Source organism: Macrotis lagotis, chromosome 6 (genome assembly GCF_037893015.1).
Source record: "Macrotis lagotis isolate mMagLag1 chromosome 6, bilby.v1.9.chrom.fasta, whole genome shotgun sequence".
NCBI lineage: Eukaryota > Metazoa > Chordata > Mammalia > Peramelemorphia > Peramelidae > Macrotis > Macrotis lagotis.
Window position 1 is genome coordinate 82,714,764 of NC_133663.1, and position 12,636 is coordinate 82,727,399.

A 12,636-nucleotide genomic window follows, 5' to 3' on the forward strand; every position below is an offset into this window, starting at 1 on the left:
GATGAACTTTCCAGACTTCCTCTCCAAATGTTTAACAAAAGAATTTACTGGATAAAAAAATCTGAGCCTCCTTGGGAATGTTCCAACTTTGGCACCAAGTAGATCAATAAGTGACAATAGGATGTGTGTATAAAACATGTGAAATAAAATGTGAAATAAACTCAAAAAAAATCACACCCCAAAGGCAGGAAAATAGAACATCTCTAATCATGATGGAGTGGTGGCATTGGAGTGATCACCTCTCTAGTCCATAATGGTAGCTTGGTAGCTTCTGTGTGGAATTGTAATTGAGAGTGACAGGGGGTGTTTGAAAGAGGATTCCCTGGTTAGAGGAGCCTAAATGTCAGAATTCTTTCTTGCTACATGAAAGCCAGAAACAAACTCTCATCTGAAATTTAGACACAGTCCCTATTCTACAAAATAGTATCCCCCAGAAATCTTCAAAGTCCCTTATAACATCAAGGAAAACAGTGAAGCAACCACCACTAAAGATCTTAATTTCAAGCCAACAGAAACCTCTGGATTATTCCTGTTGACCTGTTGATCAGGAACTGAATGGATCAAGAGTTCAGAAATGGGTACTTCTGCTTAGCTGGATCTTGACACAAGGAATGCTGTTTATGCTGAGTTGCTGCTATCTAATGGTCAAAAACTGTAAAAAAAACTCTGAAAATTCATTGTTATTTCTATTGTGCAACCACCCCTAACATGAAAACAAACACTATTTCTGTATTTGTGCCTAGCTTAGAAATAGTTAAGAATCAATGGATCTCATTGGATCTCAAGGTAGTTTAGTAAAAGTACTTTTATCTGATGACCAATACAACATATACAGTCAACACTGAAGAAAGTAAGTACTAGAAAGCATGTACCTTAAGATTAATTGAAGTGGGTAGCTGCCTATTAGTATGATTTCAGGAGCACATGGAAGAAACCTGTCAAGCTTTAAAAAAATAACATAGGTCCCTGATTAGTTTGCTCATAGTGGTAAATCTGTTCATCCAGGTTAATCTAAACAGAAATTTTGGACCCTGGTAAATGCTAATATCCCTGCAAAATATAACACAAAATTTAGCTCTTATATATTTACTTACATTTGAATCAGTTTGCAGGATTCTTTCTTCAGCATAGGTCAGTAGCAATCACTACTAAGAAAAGAAATGCAAGCAGAAAAGGAAGATTTGGATCCCAAAGACAAATTTTGCCTATTTTGCAATTTTGTAATGCTAGAATCTTGTAGTTACAAGGCTAGATAGAATGTCAAGAAATCATTCAGTCCATGGCCCTAGATTTGCAGATATATTACCTATCTTTTATGAAAAATGATATCTCTTACTTTGATTCAAATTTTGCAGCTCATCAAGGGCCAAGCTTGTATATGTCCATGATAAAAATCAATAGGAGAGAGGGAAAAGGAAAAGGATTGTGATTGAGTGGGAGGGGATAAGTGGAGTTCTTAGCGAAATGGAGAGCAAATTTAACTGAGAAAAGTTGGGTTGATATAAGTTTCTGAAGTTGAAATCCAAGAAGCTGAGATAAATGAAAAGCAAGATGCAAAATGATAAATGTAGAGCTGGAAAGTCAATATTACACCATCAAGACTTCAAGGGAGTTGGCTGATTCTCAACCCCTTACCTACAAAACTATAGTCTTTCTGATTGTAGTTACTTATTTTTCCTGCTACTTGTTAACAGTATGGCGCTAGCTGGACTCCTCAAAGCTTCCTTCCTTCTGGCTCAGCTAACTTTGTTGAGCTATAAGCGCTTATGTAATATTGAACATTAGGCCAAGGATAATATTAATTTTGATAATTTTTTTAAAATGTATTTTAATGAACAAAAATCAATTTTGTCCCTTCCATTCCCCCTCTCTTATTGAATTGAAAAGTAAAACAAAAACAACTGTAACAAATATCCAGTCAAGCAAATTAAATTCCTGACTACTCATGTAAAAAAAAGTCTCATTCTGCACCCTGAATTCATAGCTTCCATGTCAGGTGATGGGCAGTATGTTTCATCAACAGTCCTCTAGAATCATGGTTGGTCATTGCATTGATCAAAATTCTTATTTTTCTTTACATAATAAGCTGTTATATAAATTGTTCTGTTTCTTCTTAACTTCATTTTGTATCAATTCATATAAATCTTCCCAAATTTCTTAGAAACTATGTCTTTTATTATTCATTACAGAGTTATATTATTCCATTATATTAATATGTCATACCCTCCTTAGACATTCCCCAATTGATGGGCACCCTTAGCTCCTAGGAGTTTGTTGTTGACACAATTTAAAAATATGTTATAATAAATATTTTTGAAAGCATCAGTCTTTTCCTACTTTATTGTCTTTAGTATTCTTACTGATCATGGAGTAGCCGCTGCCTACTTGGGTTTGGTTATGCCTATGAGGAATCATTATTCAGACTTGGGAAAGCAAATAAAACAAAAATTTATTAAAAAGGTTGCAAGAAATAGGAAGGGCTAAGGAGAGAGAGAGAGAGAGAGAGAGAGAGAGAGAGAGAGAGAGAGAGAGAGAGAGAGAACAGCCAAGCAGTGTTGACTGGGCCATTGTCAGAGAAGGCTGAGGAGGGCCTGAACTAGAGTCCAGCTCAGATTTTTATGTTTTACCTCTCATTCAGAGGGCAAAAGGTGAACTCCCTTTCTCTTACTAGACCTAGAATTAGGTAAAGGGTAAAACCAAAGGATACAAATTTTACATTAAACAATGAATCAATGATACTTCAGCAATGGGGAGGGTCTCCACCCAAGATTACAATTGTTTCTGTTACAATCATAATTCTCTACCTTAAGTCAATTTACATCTCAAGAGTCAATTTATATCTCCACCCAAATTCTTTCTGTTACATTCAAATTCTCTTCATCTTCCCCTGTATCATTGGCACTATAATGTCACTATTAATATTCTAGGTTTAAAGTAATAGTAGTGTTATCACTGAGTCATTTTCAAAGGATACTATTTAGAAATAGTTCCAAATTGCTGAAATGACCAAAAGAATTTACAATTAGACCAACAGTGAATGACAATTCTATTAATAGAATGATTTCCTTGTAGTCTCTCCAATATTTGTCATTTCCCTTTTTATGTCAACTTTGCCAGTCTGATGGGTATGAAGTAGAATTTCAGAGGCACTTTAATATGCATGACATGTATGCTAGTATTTAGTATGCATAATAATATTAATGTGTAAATTAATAGTATGCCTAATATTTTTCTAATTACTAGTGTTTTGAAACATTTTAAATATTCATAGCTTTCTTCCTTAGAAAAATTTCTGCTCATATCATTTGACCATTTATCTGTTGATGAAAGAGATTCCATCTCTTTTCATATCATTTGTATTTTATTATATCACCCCAAATATGATGAATATTATATTTTTTGTCATTGCCATATTGAAATTATAGGAAGAGAAACATTTTGCAAATTTACAAACATCTGAATGCTGGAATGTAAGTGTGATCTATAAAGAAATTCTTTTGAAAAGTTTAGATTATGGTTTCAAAATCCAGATCACTTGATATTTTTAAAATCTAAAAAGATGAATAATATATAATATGATATATCATAATAAAATGTAATAATTGTTTATCTTTATAATTTTTAAATGTCCTGAAGAATTGCAAATTCAGTACTCTGGTTCATCTCCTCTCTCTTACTAATGACCTCATTTGGATAGTCTTATACTTTATGAAAATTATCATAATGTATAGGACTTTTTAATTTATACAAAAATAAAAAAGGAGATCCTGAAGTAGCATAATAAAATTATTCTTCTAAATTTGGATGTATACTATGTCTGAAGTAGTCCTATTGTTTCCACTTCTCCTGTATATTTATAATGCAAGCACAATTTCATTTAATAGAGATAATAGAGCTACTTTAGTTCAAATGAATCAACTATACAAGTAAAGAATAGAACAGTAGTATAAAAAAAGCTCTGCACCCTACCCTCTTGGTGGTACTGAATACTGTAGAAACATTTTGGACAATAATATGACTAAACACACACATATATATGTATATGTATATATATATATATATATATATATATATATATATATATATATATGTATATACATACATATATATATAGTCCATTTAATCCAATATCTCAAAGAACTATTTCTGTAAAAAAAAAATAACAAAATGTAAAAAGTTGGACCAACTTATATGCTTAAGAAGACTAAATGAATTATGTGGAATATCATAAAATATTCAATATGTCCAATATGAAATACACAATTTTGGAAAAATTTATAAAATCAGAAAAAACCAGAACTGTATACATATTGACATACTTTATCAAAAGAAGATGTAAGATATTATTGATACATGTATGCTGAAAGAGCAAGTCAAAATTCATCCATTATGCCCTCTTATCCTGACAGAATTCTGTCCTATGCATCCTCTCATAATCTTCCAGACAGGGTATACCCAACCTGGTTGGTATTTTCCCAAAAATATCTTGGAATGATACAGATATCAAAGGAGACATTGGCTGCCCACTTCCAAAGTTCCTCAAGGTAATTTTAGGTGTTCAGGTAAAAAATATGGGTTTTTACAACTCCTTAAAACAGTATTATCAAACAATTAGAAACAAGGACCACTATATCATAACTAAGGATCTCTGTGGTCAGATATTAACTTTGAAAATCACATATTAACTTTATATTCTATTATTTTTATTTTCATTTATCTTATTTTGTTTTTTATTTTTTATTACATTGAATAAAGTTTTTCCAATTATATTTTAGTTTAACTTGGGCTGTAAGTGAATACTATCAGAGGGTTGCATGTCTGACATCTTCTAATCCAAAAGACTTGCTCTCTACTTCTGTGCCATTAGGAGAAAAGATCCCCAAAAGAGTACTGTCTTTTTGGCTGGCCGCACACACACACACACACACACACACACACACACACAGACACACACACGCATGCATGCACATACACGCACGCATGCACACACGTGGTTTTCTCATAGGATCATAGATGTTGAACTGGTTGTAGCTATACAGGTTATTCAGTTCAAACACTCTTATTTTACTGATGAAAAAGTGAAGTATTTGTCTGCCCAATTGGGTTATGAAGACAATAAGTAACAGAAAGGATTTGAATCTCGAACTTTTTACTCCCAGATCAGCACTGCTTTTGTCCCATCACACCACACTACCTTTCATTAATCAGAAAATTTAGTCATAGAAGACATAGTCCTTACTTTACCTGTCTTTTTTACTATACGGAATTTCTGGATCACTGGTATCTACTCCCTCTGTGGTTCCCTTCATTCAACCAAAAGAAATGATATTCCCTCTTCTGTCATCACATGGCACCATATCCATACCTTCATCATGTTCCTTTTTTACACATTGTTTGTTTGTAGATGTTTTTCTAAATCACAAGCTCCAGGAGGGCAGGGACCACCTCTAATTTATCAGTATGTCCCCAGGATCTGTGATGGTGCTCTGAACATAACAGGTATTTGATGAAGTTAGATTGAATCAAACTGAGCTGCCATGAATTGTTCTACTTGGTTTCCATCCTCCTATTGCTCAAATTCCTCAAGTCTACTTCATATTCTTAGGGTCAAACTTTGAGCCCCCCACCCCCACCCCAGAACTTAAAAATCTGCCCTTATGTCCATCAGGTTCCTACATTGGGTTCCTAATCTCTCAAGATTCTGAACCATGTGGACCTCCCACACAAGTCTGATTGTCCCAATATACCTGTGTTGACCTCTTGGATTCTTAGACTCAACTTTTCTATTTCATGTCTATCTCTTCCTAGTGGTGACTTCTGATAGTGTCTTCCTTGCTTCAATCCTGTCATTACTTCATCTGATAAGAACTAATGTGATAAAAACTGAAATATCCTCAGTCATAGTTGCATGGAAAATGGAGGCTTGGTTCAGAGAGGTGAATATTTGCTCACAAGATACTTAAAAATTCACTGAATCTTTGATGGGTATTCTTGAATCTAGCCCATCTTACACATCCATTTGGAGTGTAGCCAGTGAACTGCTCATGAGGGGAAAATAAAGTGCTATTTGCTATAATTCTCCATAAAAGTCATATTTGTCATGCTGCCTCCTTCAAGAAATCTTTCCTGATTCCTCCAGTTGTTTGTGCCATACCCCAGAGTCACTTTATATTTTTTTGTATGTGTTCTACATCTACTTATCTGTGTATATGCTTTCCCCAAAGAATGTAAGCACTTTGAAAACTGTTGTATTTTATGCACTAGTATTCTCCCCTATCTTTTTGTGTTATTATTGTTGCATCATTTCAGTTGTATCTGACTCTATGTGACCCCATTTGGAATTTTCTTGGAAAAGATACTAGAATGGTCTGCCAATTCCTTCTCCAGATATTTTTCAAAGGAGGAAACTTGAGGCAAAGAGGGTTAAGTGACTTGTCCAGGGTCACACAACTAGTAAGTATCTTAGGACAGATTTGAACTCAATTAGTTAAGTTTTCCTTACTCCAGACCTAGCACACTATCCACTGAAGCACCTAAGTGTCCTCTGATTTATTTACATTCTATCTCTCTTAATAGAATACATTCTCCTTGAAGGCAGGACCCTTCATTTTTTCATGTATTCCTAGTGTTTATTAAATAGGATTACCAATATAACATTGGAACTCAGACCCTGGGAACCTTATTTTGGAGTCTAGTAATTTATGTTTTTAAAATATTTGCAAACTATAATTGATTTCCAGGATAATCTTATGTATTTTATTTTTTGCATTTCAAAACATCATTCTGAGAAAGGATTCTTGGGCTTTTCCCAGACTTCCAAAGATATCCTTGGCATACAAAAGATTAAGAACCCCTGAACTAGTCCATTCTCCCCATTTTACACATGAAGAAACTGTGACCCATTTCATGTCCCTTGCCCAGGGTCAGAAAGATAATATAGTCAGAGGTAGGATTTGAATCCAGATCCTTCAATTTCAGAGCCAGTATTCTTTCTCCTGAACAATGCTGCTAAGCACTTATTAGATAGTTAAAGCTTGATTAGTTCTTTGTAGCCAAATTATGCTTCATGAGATCTCTAACAATACATAGTCTTTTAGCCTGTCTTCACCATCAAAGATAGTTTTCAACATTCATTTTTTGTTTTTAGTTTTTGTAAGGCAGTGGGGTTAAATGACTTGCCCAAGGTCACACAACTAGATAATTATTAAGTGCCTGAGTTCACATTTGAACTCAGGTCCTCCTGACTCCAGGGCCAGTGCTCTATCTACTGTGCCACCTTGCTGACCCTCTAGTCATCATTTCTTATAGAACAATAGTATCCCATTAAATTCATATACCACAACTTGTTCAATCATTCCCCAATTAATGGGCATCCCCTCAATTTCAATTATTTGCCACCCATCTGGCCATTTCCTTACAAGTTCTCCAGTACATATCACCCAAGGAGAAAGTAAGTAGTATGAATAAACAGATCTGCCACTGCTATCTCTAAACTAAGATCTGAAAATCACATGATCTTTGGGAACTTAGAGTCATGCTCAAAGAATTGAAGCTGAATTACTAGTCCCCATGAAAAGTTAAGTACCAATGACTAACTGTTGCCATAAAAGGAAGTCATCTACTGCTCTCTGGTTCTGACATAGGTATGGAATGGAAATGAACATGGATTAAGAATTTATTTATCTTCCCTATGGCATAGGAAATAGGTTCCTGTAGTGAAAGAATGTGGCCTTAAGTAGCAACCTAAATACTGTATTGTTTTTTATCCCAGGTTTATCACTAAATCTTTGTGTAAGCATACCAGTTATAAATAACAGAAGGACATCATTGCTGAAGGGGCTACTTTCTTCTGAGGCCTGAGAGGAGAAAAATAATATTCAGCTTTATCCAAAAACTCTTAATGTAGAAATCTCCGTTATAAAGGATAAGTCTTTAACTATGTCCAAGCACTTTTTTTTTAGGTTTTTGCAAGGCAAATGGGGTTAAGTGGCTTGCCCAAGGCCACACAGCTAGGTAATTATTAAGTGTCTGAGACCGGATTTGAACCCAGGTACTCCTGACTCCAAGGCCAGTGCTTCATCCACTATGCCACCTAGCCGCCCTCCAAGCACTTCTTTATGTGTTATTGTCTAGGTTAGAAAGGCCCAGAATTGAGTTCTTTCATAGTAGCAAAATTAACATTTATTACAACTCACTGGCAGAAATCTGATGTGACCCATTATCTAGTATCAACATCATAGTTGATTCAAATGATTTTCTTTTTTCACACCCATCAATTCTTCATTTCTACAAAGAAATTGATAGAAATGTCTTCTCAATATCTCTTCTTTGAGGGTCAGACTTGTTAACCATAACTTTGTAAAATTTAACTGTTTTTGTTCTGAATTGTTTCTATTTATATTGTTGTTCATTTATATCATTTGTTTGTTTTACTTAGCTTTGTTTTACTTCCCTCCCTCAGCTTCTCCTATGCACAGATATACTCCACATGAATGTTGCCAGGGAAGTTAATTATGCTTATTTTTTATTGATTATATATTGATTATATATTTTTATTGATTATATATTCTTTTATTGATTATATATGGCTGTTTCAGATACTTTTTCTCTTTAATTCCCCTTTCCTCATTCCTTCATTTTCAGCAGTCTTGTCTCCTATTTTACTCAGAAGACTTACCTCAGCATACAAGAATTTCCTCAACTTCATTCTACTCAATCCCATAACTTCCTTATTATCCAATACTATTTCTTCTTAGATTCAGAGTATTCTTGTCAAGCCTAAGATACAAACCTAGACCTTAATTCTGTTCTTTTCTAACACCTTCATGACCATATTTCAACAATTCTCCTCTCTCATGTGCCTTCAAACCCTTTACTAGATTTTTCCTCAATTTTCAAATAATCACATTTCCTTGACTATAAGAATGTCTTTGCTTGATCCTACCAGGCCCACAGGCTATTGTGTCCTTTCCTCTGCTTCTCATTTTTCTCCTATTCCTTAAACACACCTGGGATCTGCCCTCACCTTAAACAAGAATATCTATCTTTTTATTAACTTTCTTTTTTCTGTCTGACTCTGTATATATAAAGTATGTATGTATGTATGTTTTCCTATGATAATCATATTCACTCCAATAACTCCAATTATGAGTGCCTATATGCAAATGACTCCCAAATCTATTTCTCTTCTATCAATATTCACCTAAGTTTTAATCTCATATTTTTAACAGCCTGCTGGCTGTTTCTTTTTTTTAGTTTTATTTATTTAAACCAATGGAATTAGGTGACTTGCCCAAAGCCACACAGCTAGGCAATTATTAAGTATCTGAGGTTGGATTTGAACTCAGGTCCTCCTGACTCCAGAGCTGCTGCTCTATCCACTGCGCCACCTAGCTGCCCCATACTGTTTATTTCTATCTGAGTATCCTTCTGCAGCCTTAAATTCATCGGGACTAAAATTGAATTCATCAGTCTTCACCCACAAATACTCTTTCCTCTAATTTCTCTATATCTGTTATTGGTATCATAATTATTTGAGTATCATTTTGGTGTCAGATGATGTCATTTTGACTCTTGTTTTTCTCACCCACTCCCCCATTGTTCTTCTTAATGTTGTATCATTTTTCTACTTAAGTGTCTCCTCACTGCTACCAAAAATAAAATGTCTTTACCTTCATGTTTAATATTCCAATGTTCCAATCTGTATTTCTAGCTTGATATCACATTACTCCCCTTTATATACTTTATATATCAGACAAATCAGAGTTCTCTCCAGTTCCTATTTTCCTTCTGACTGCTCTTTTTTCTGTGCTTTGGCTTACACTATCCCCGATACATAGGAAGAATGCTGCCTTCCTCCAATCAGTCTACATTTGGGAATCTCTCCTTTTCTTCTCCTCTCTCCTCCTACCCTATCAGCTAATAGAAAGTGATTCACTTCCCCGATTTCTCCTAAAATTCCAAGTGGATATTTCCTTTGTCCTTATTTTCCTCTCCCTTGATCTTATTTTAATCTATTTCCCCATTCGCATCCCCCAGTTAGAATGCAAGGTCACTCAGAGAAAAATCTATGTCATTTTCTCAGCATCCAACATAATGGCTTATATATAATGAGTCCTCAATAAAAGCTTGTTCCTTGCTATATTGATGTGAGATCTTGCCTAGCATACTCACCAGTTGCTAATAAATACCCACTATTCATTGTAGCACATTCCCTGTTTTTGGTTATATGTATATGTGTGTGTGTGTTGGCGGGGGGAGACTATATCTGTCTCCCACTAAGGGGAAGTGTGAAAAATCTTTGAGTTCTCTTGTTACTGAAACTGCCATATGCTAGCTTTTCACCAACCATTTTGACATTTTTTCTTTGGAAAATAGAAGATAGTTTTCTAATATCAAAAATTTGCTGATTTTTAATCACTGATTATGAGGTGTGATGAAATAATTTGAATGTCCCAAGTACAGTCAAATTTAGGAAACATAATGCTAGAAATGGAAGGGATCCTAATGCCTCTCTAAACCAATTCTCTCATTTTATAAAGAGGAAATTACTTGCCTAGGTTCATTTACATGGCTATAGAGACTTGAAGTAGCTTTGAAATACAATTAGTTAATGAAAAAAGGTAATGTGTCATGCTTAGGGTGGGGAATAATAATGATGATGATGAGAATTCAAATGACAGAATATGTGGTATAGTGAAGAGTAAAGAAGAGTTCAAGCACTGTCTTTAATACACATTAGATCCATGAAGATGGGTATATGTCCCTTAATCTCTCAGGATATCAGGTAACTAAGGAGAAAAGTTAGAGATATTGCCAATCTGCATAAGTAGAGCTATTTTCTATGCTATAAATTACCTACATTAATGATATCACTTGTCAATATTACCCCCAAATTTGTTCATTTTACATATAAATATAAATGCACATACCTAAATTATATGCATATGCATGTGCATTGTGCTGTATGTGCTATATATCCACACATATGTATACATACAAATATCTTAATTCCTTCACAACAGTCCCAAGAGGAATTGCCAATATTGTTTCCCCATTTCATAAGTGAAGAAATGAAAATTTAGAGAAAGATCCCATAGCTAGTCAGGATGGTAGAGAGTTTGAATTTACACCCACAAATCTCTGGCCTCCATTACAGTGTCCTTTTCCTTTAGGCTGTAGTTCATCATCCAGAACGTTTATTGGTAGATTTTGAGAAAAGAAGGGCAATTAACATGGCCAAAGAAGAGCTAGAAGAAAGAAGAGGAAATAGTGGGAGAGAATGAAGTTCCCAGAATCTCGACATTAGAAGGGAGCTCAAAGATTAATTTATTCAATTGACATTAAAAGAAAAATAATCTCTTAAATGTGTCCAAGATATTCTAGTATTTATAAGAAAACCCTCCTTCAAAGGCAAACCATTCCTCTTTGGGATAGCTCTAAGCAAAAGAAAAAATTTCCTTCATATAAGCATATCATTCTACAATATCTATTCATTGCTCTCATTCCTTCCTTCAGGTACAAAGCCAATCCCTCTTTCATACAATTTAGTTTGGATAGTCTTGAAATCAATGATGAGCAGTATAACTGGATATGAAATAGATTTGAGTATCTAAATCTGAATCTTTGTGCCCTATAATCAATGGCAGTAGCCAAATCATCTTTCTTTCTCCCTCTTCTCAGTTTATATTTGTAGATTCTAATGAATCATCCCATTCTAAAATTAAATAAAATGTCTGCTCTTTCATTTAGTCAATGACTCCATCTGAGAGACCATTGAATTACAATAGCACCCTTACAAAGTGTTGCTATAACCGGAAATGGTGGGGATGAGGCGGAAAATGAGTAGGCAGTGTAAAGGCTACTACTATATTAGAGCTAAGGAGATGTGAATTCAAGTTCTGGCCTTACCACTAACTAGATAGATTGTCTTGGATGAGGGATTTAATTTTCTGTTCCTCTATTTGTCCTTTGCTACCTTACAAGACTATTTCAAAAATTAAACCCGTACATGTAATTGTGAATGGGAGGGAAAAAATATTAAGTAAATATATTAAACATAGAAAATCAAATCCATGATGAATGTAAAAGTGCTTTAGATTGATTATAAGTAGTTATAGAAAATAATTTTAAGCTAAAGATGTGCTGAAAAGAATAATGTACTGCATTGGAGGAGTTCTTTATCTATTTTGTAGCATTGATCCCTTTGGCAGTAGTCTGATGAAGCGTATGGACCCTTTCTCAGTCAGTCAATCAATTACAAATGCTAGTATGCATCAGGTATTCTGTAATTCTCTCTCAGGATTCTCAGAATAATGTTCAAAAGTGTATAAAAGAAAATATAGAGTTATCACCAACCCCTGAAATCTATTCATGGAGCCCTTGGAGGGTACTGCTGGGCCCAAGTTAAGAACCCCTATACTAGATAAAGCTGTATTTTTTTCAGGAACATGAAGAACAGAATAGAGGAGGAATTCAAAGTGGACTTCCTCAAGAGAGGAAGTAACTGCACTTAAATACAACTATCTGTGTATATGATTGAAAAAAAGAAATAAGCAAAGTGCTTTTAGGAGAGCAGTAACATAATCCAAGCAGGATGCAAGGGGGAAAAAATGGATCTAGTTGCTTAGACCTTAG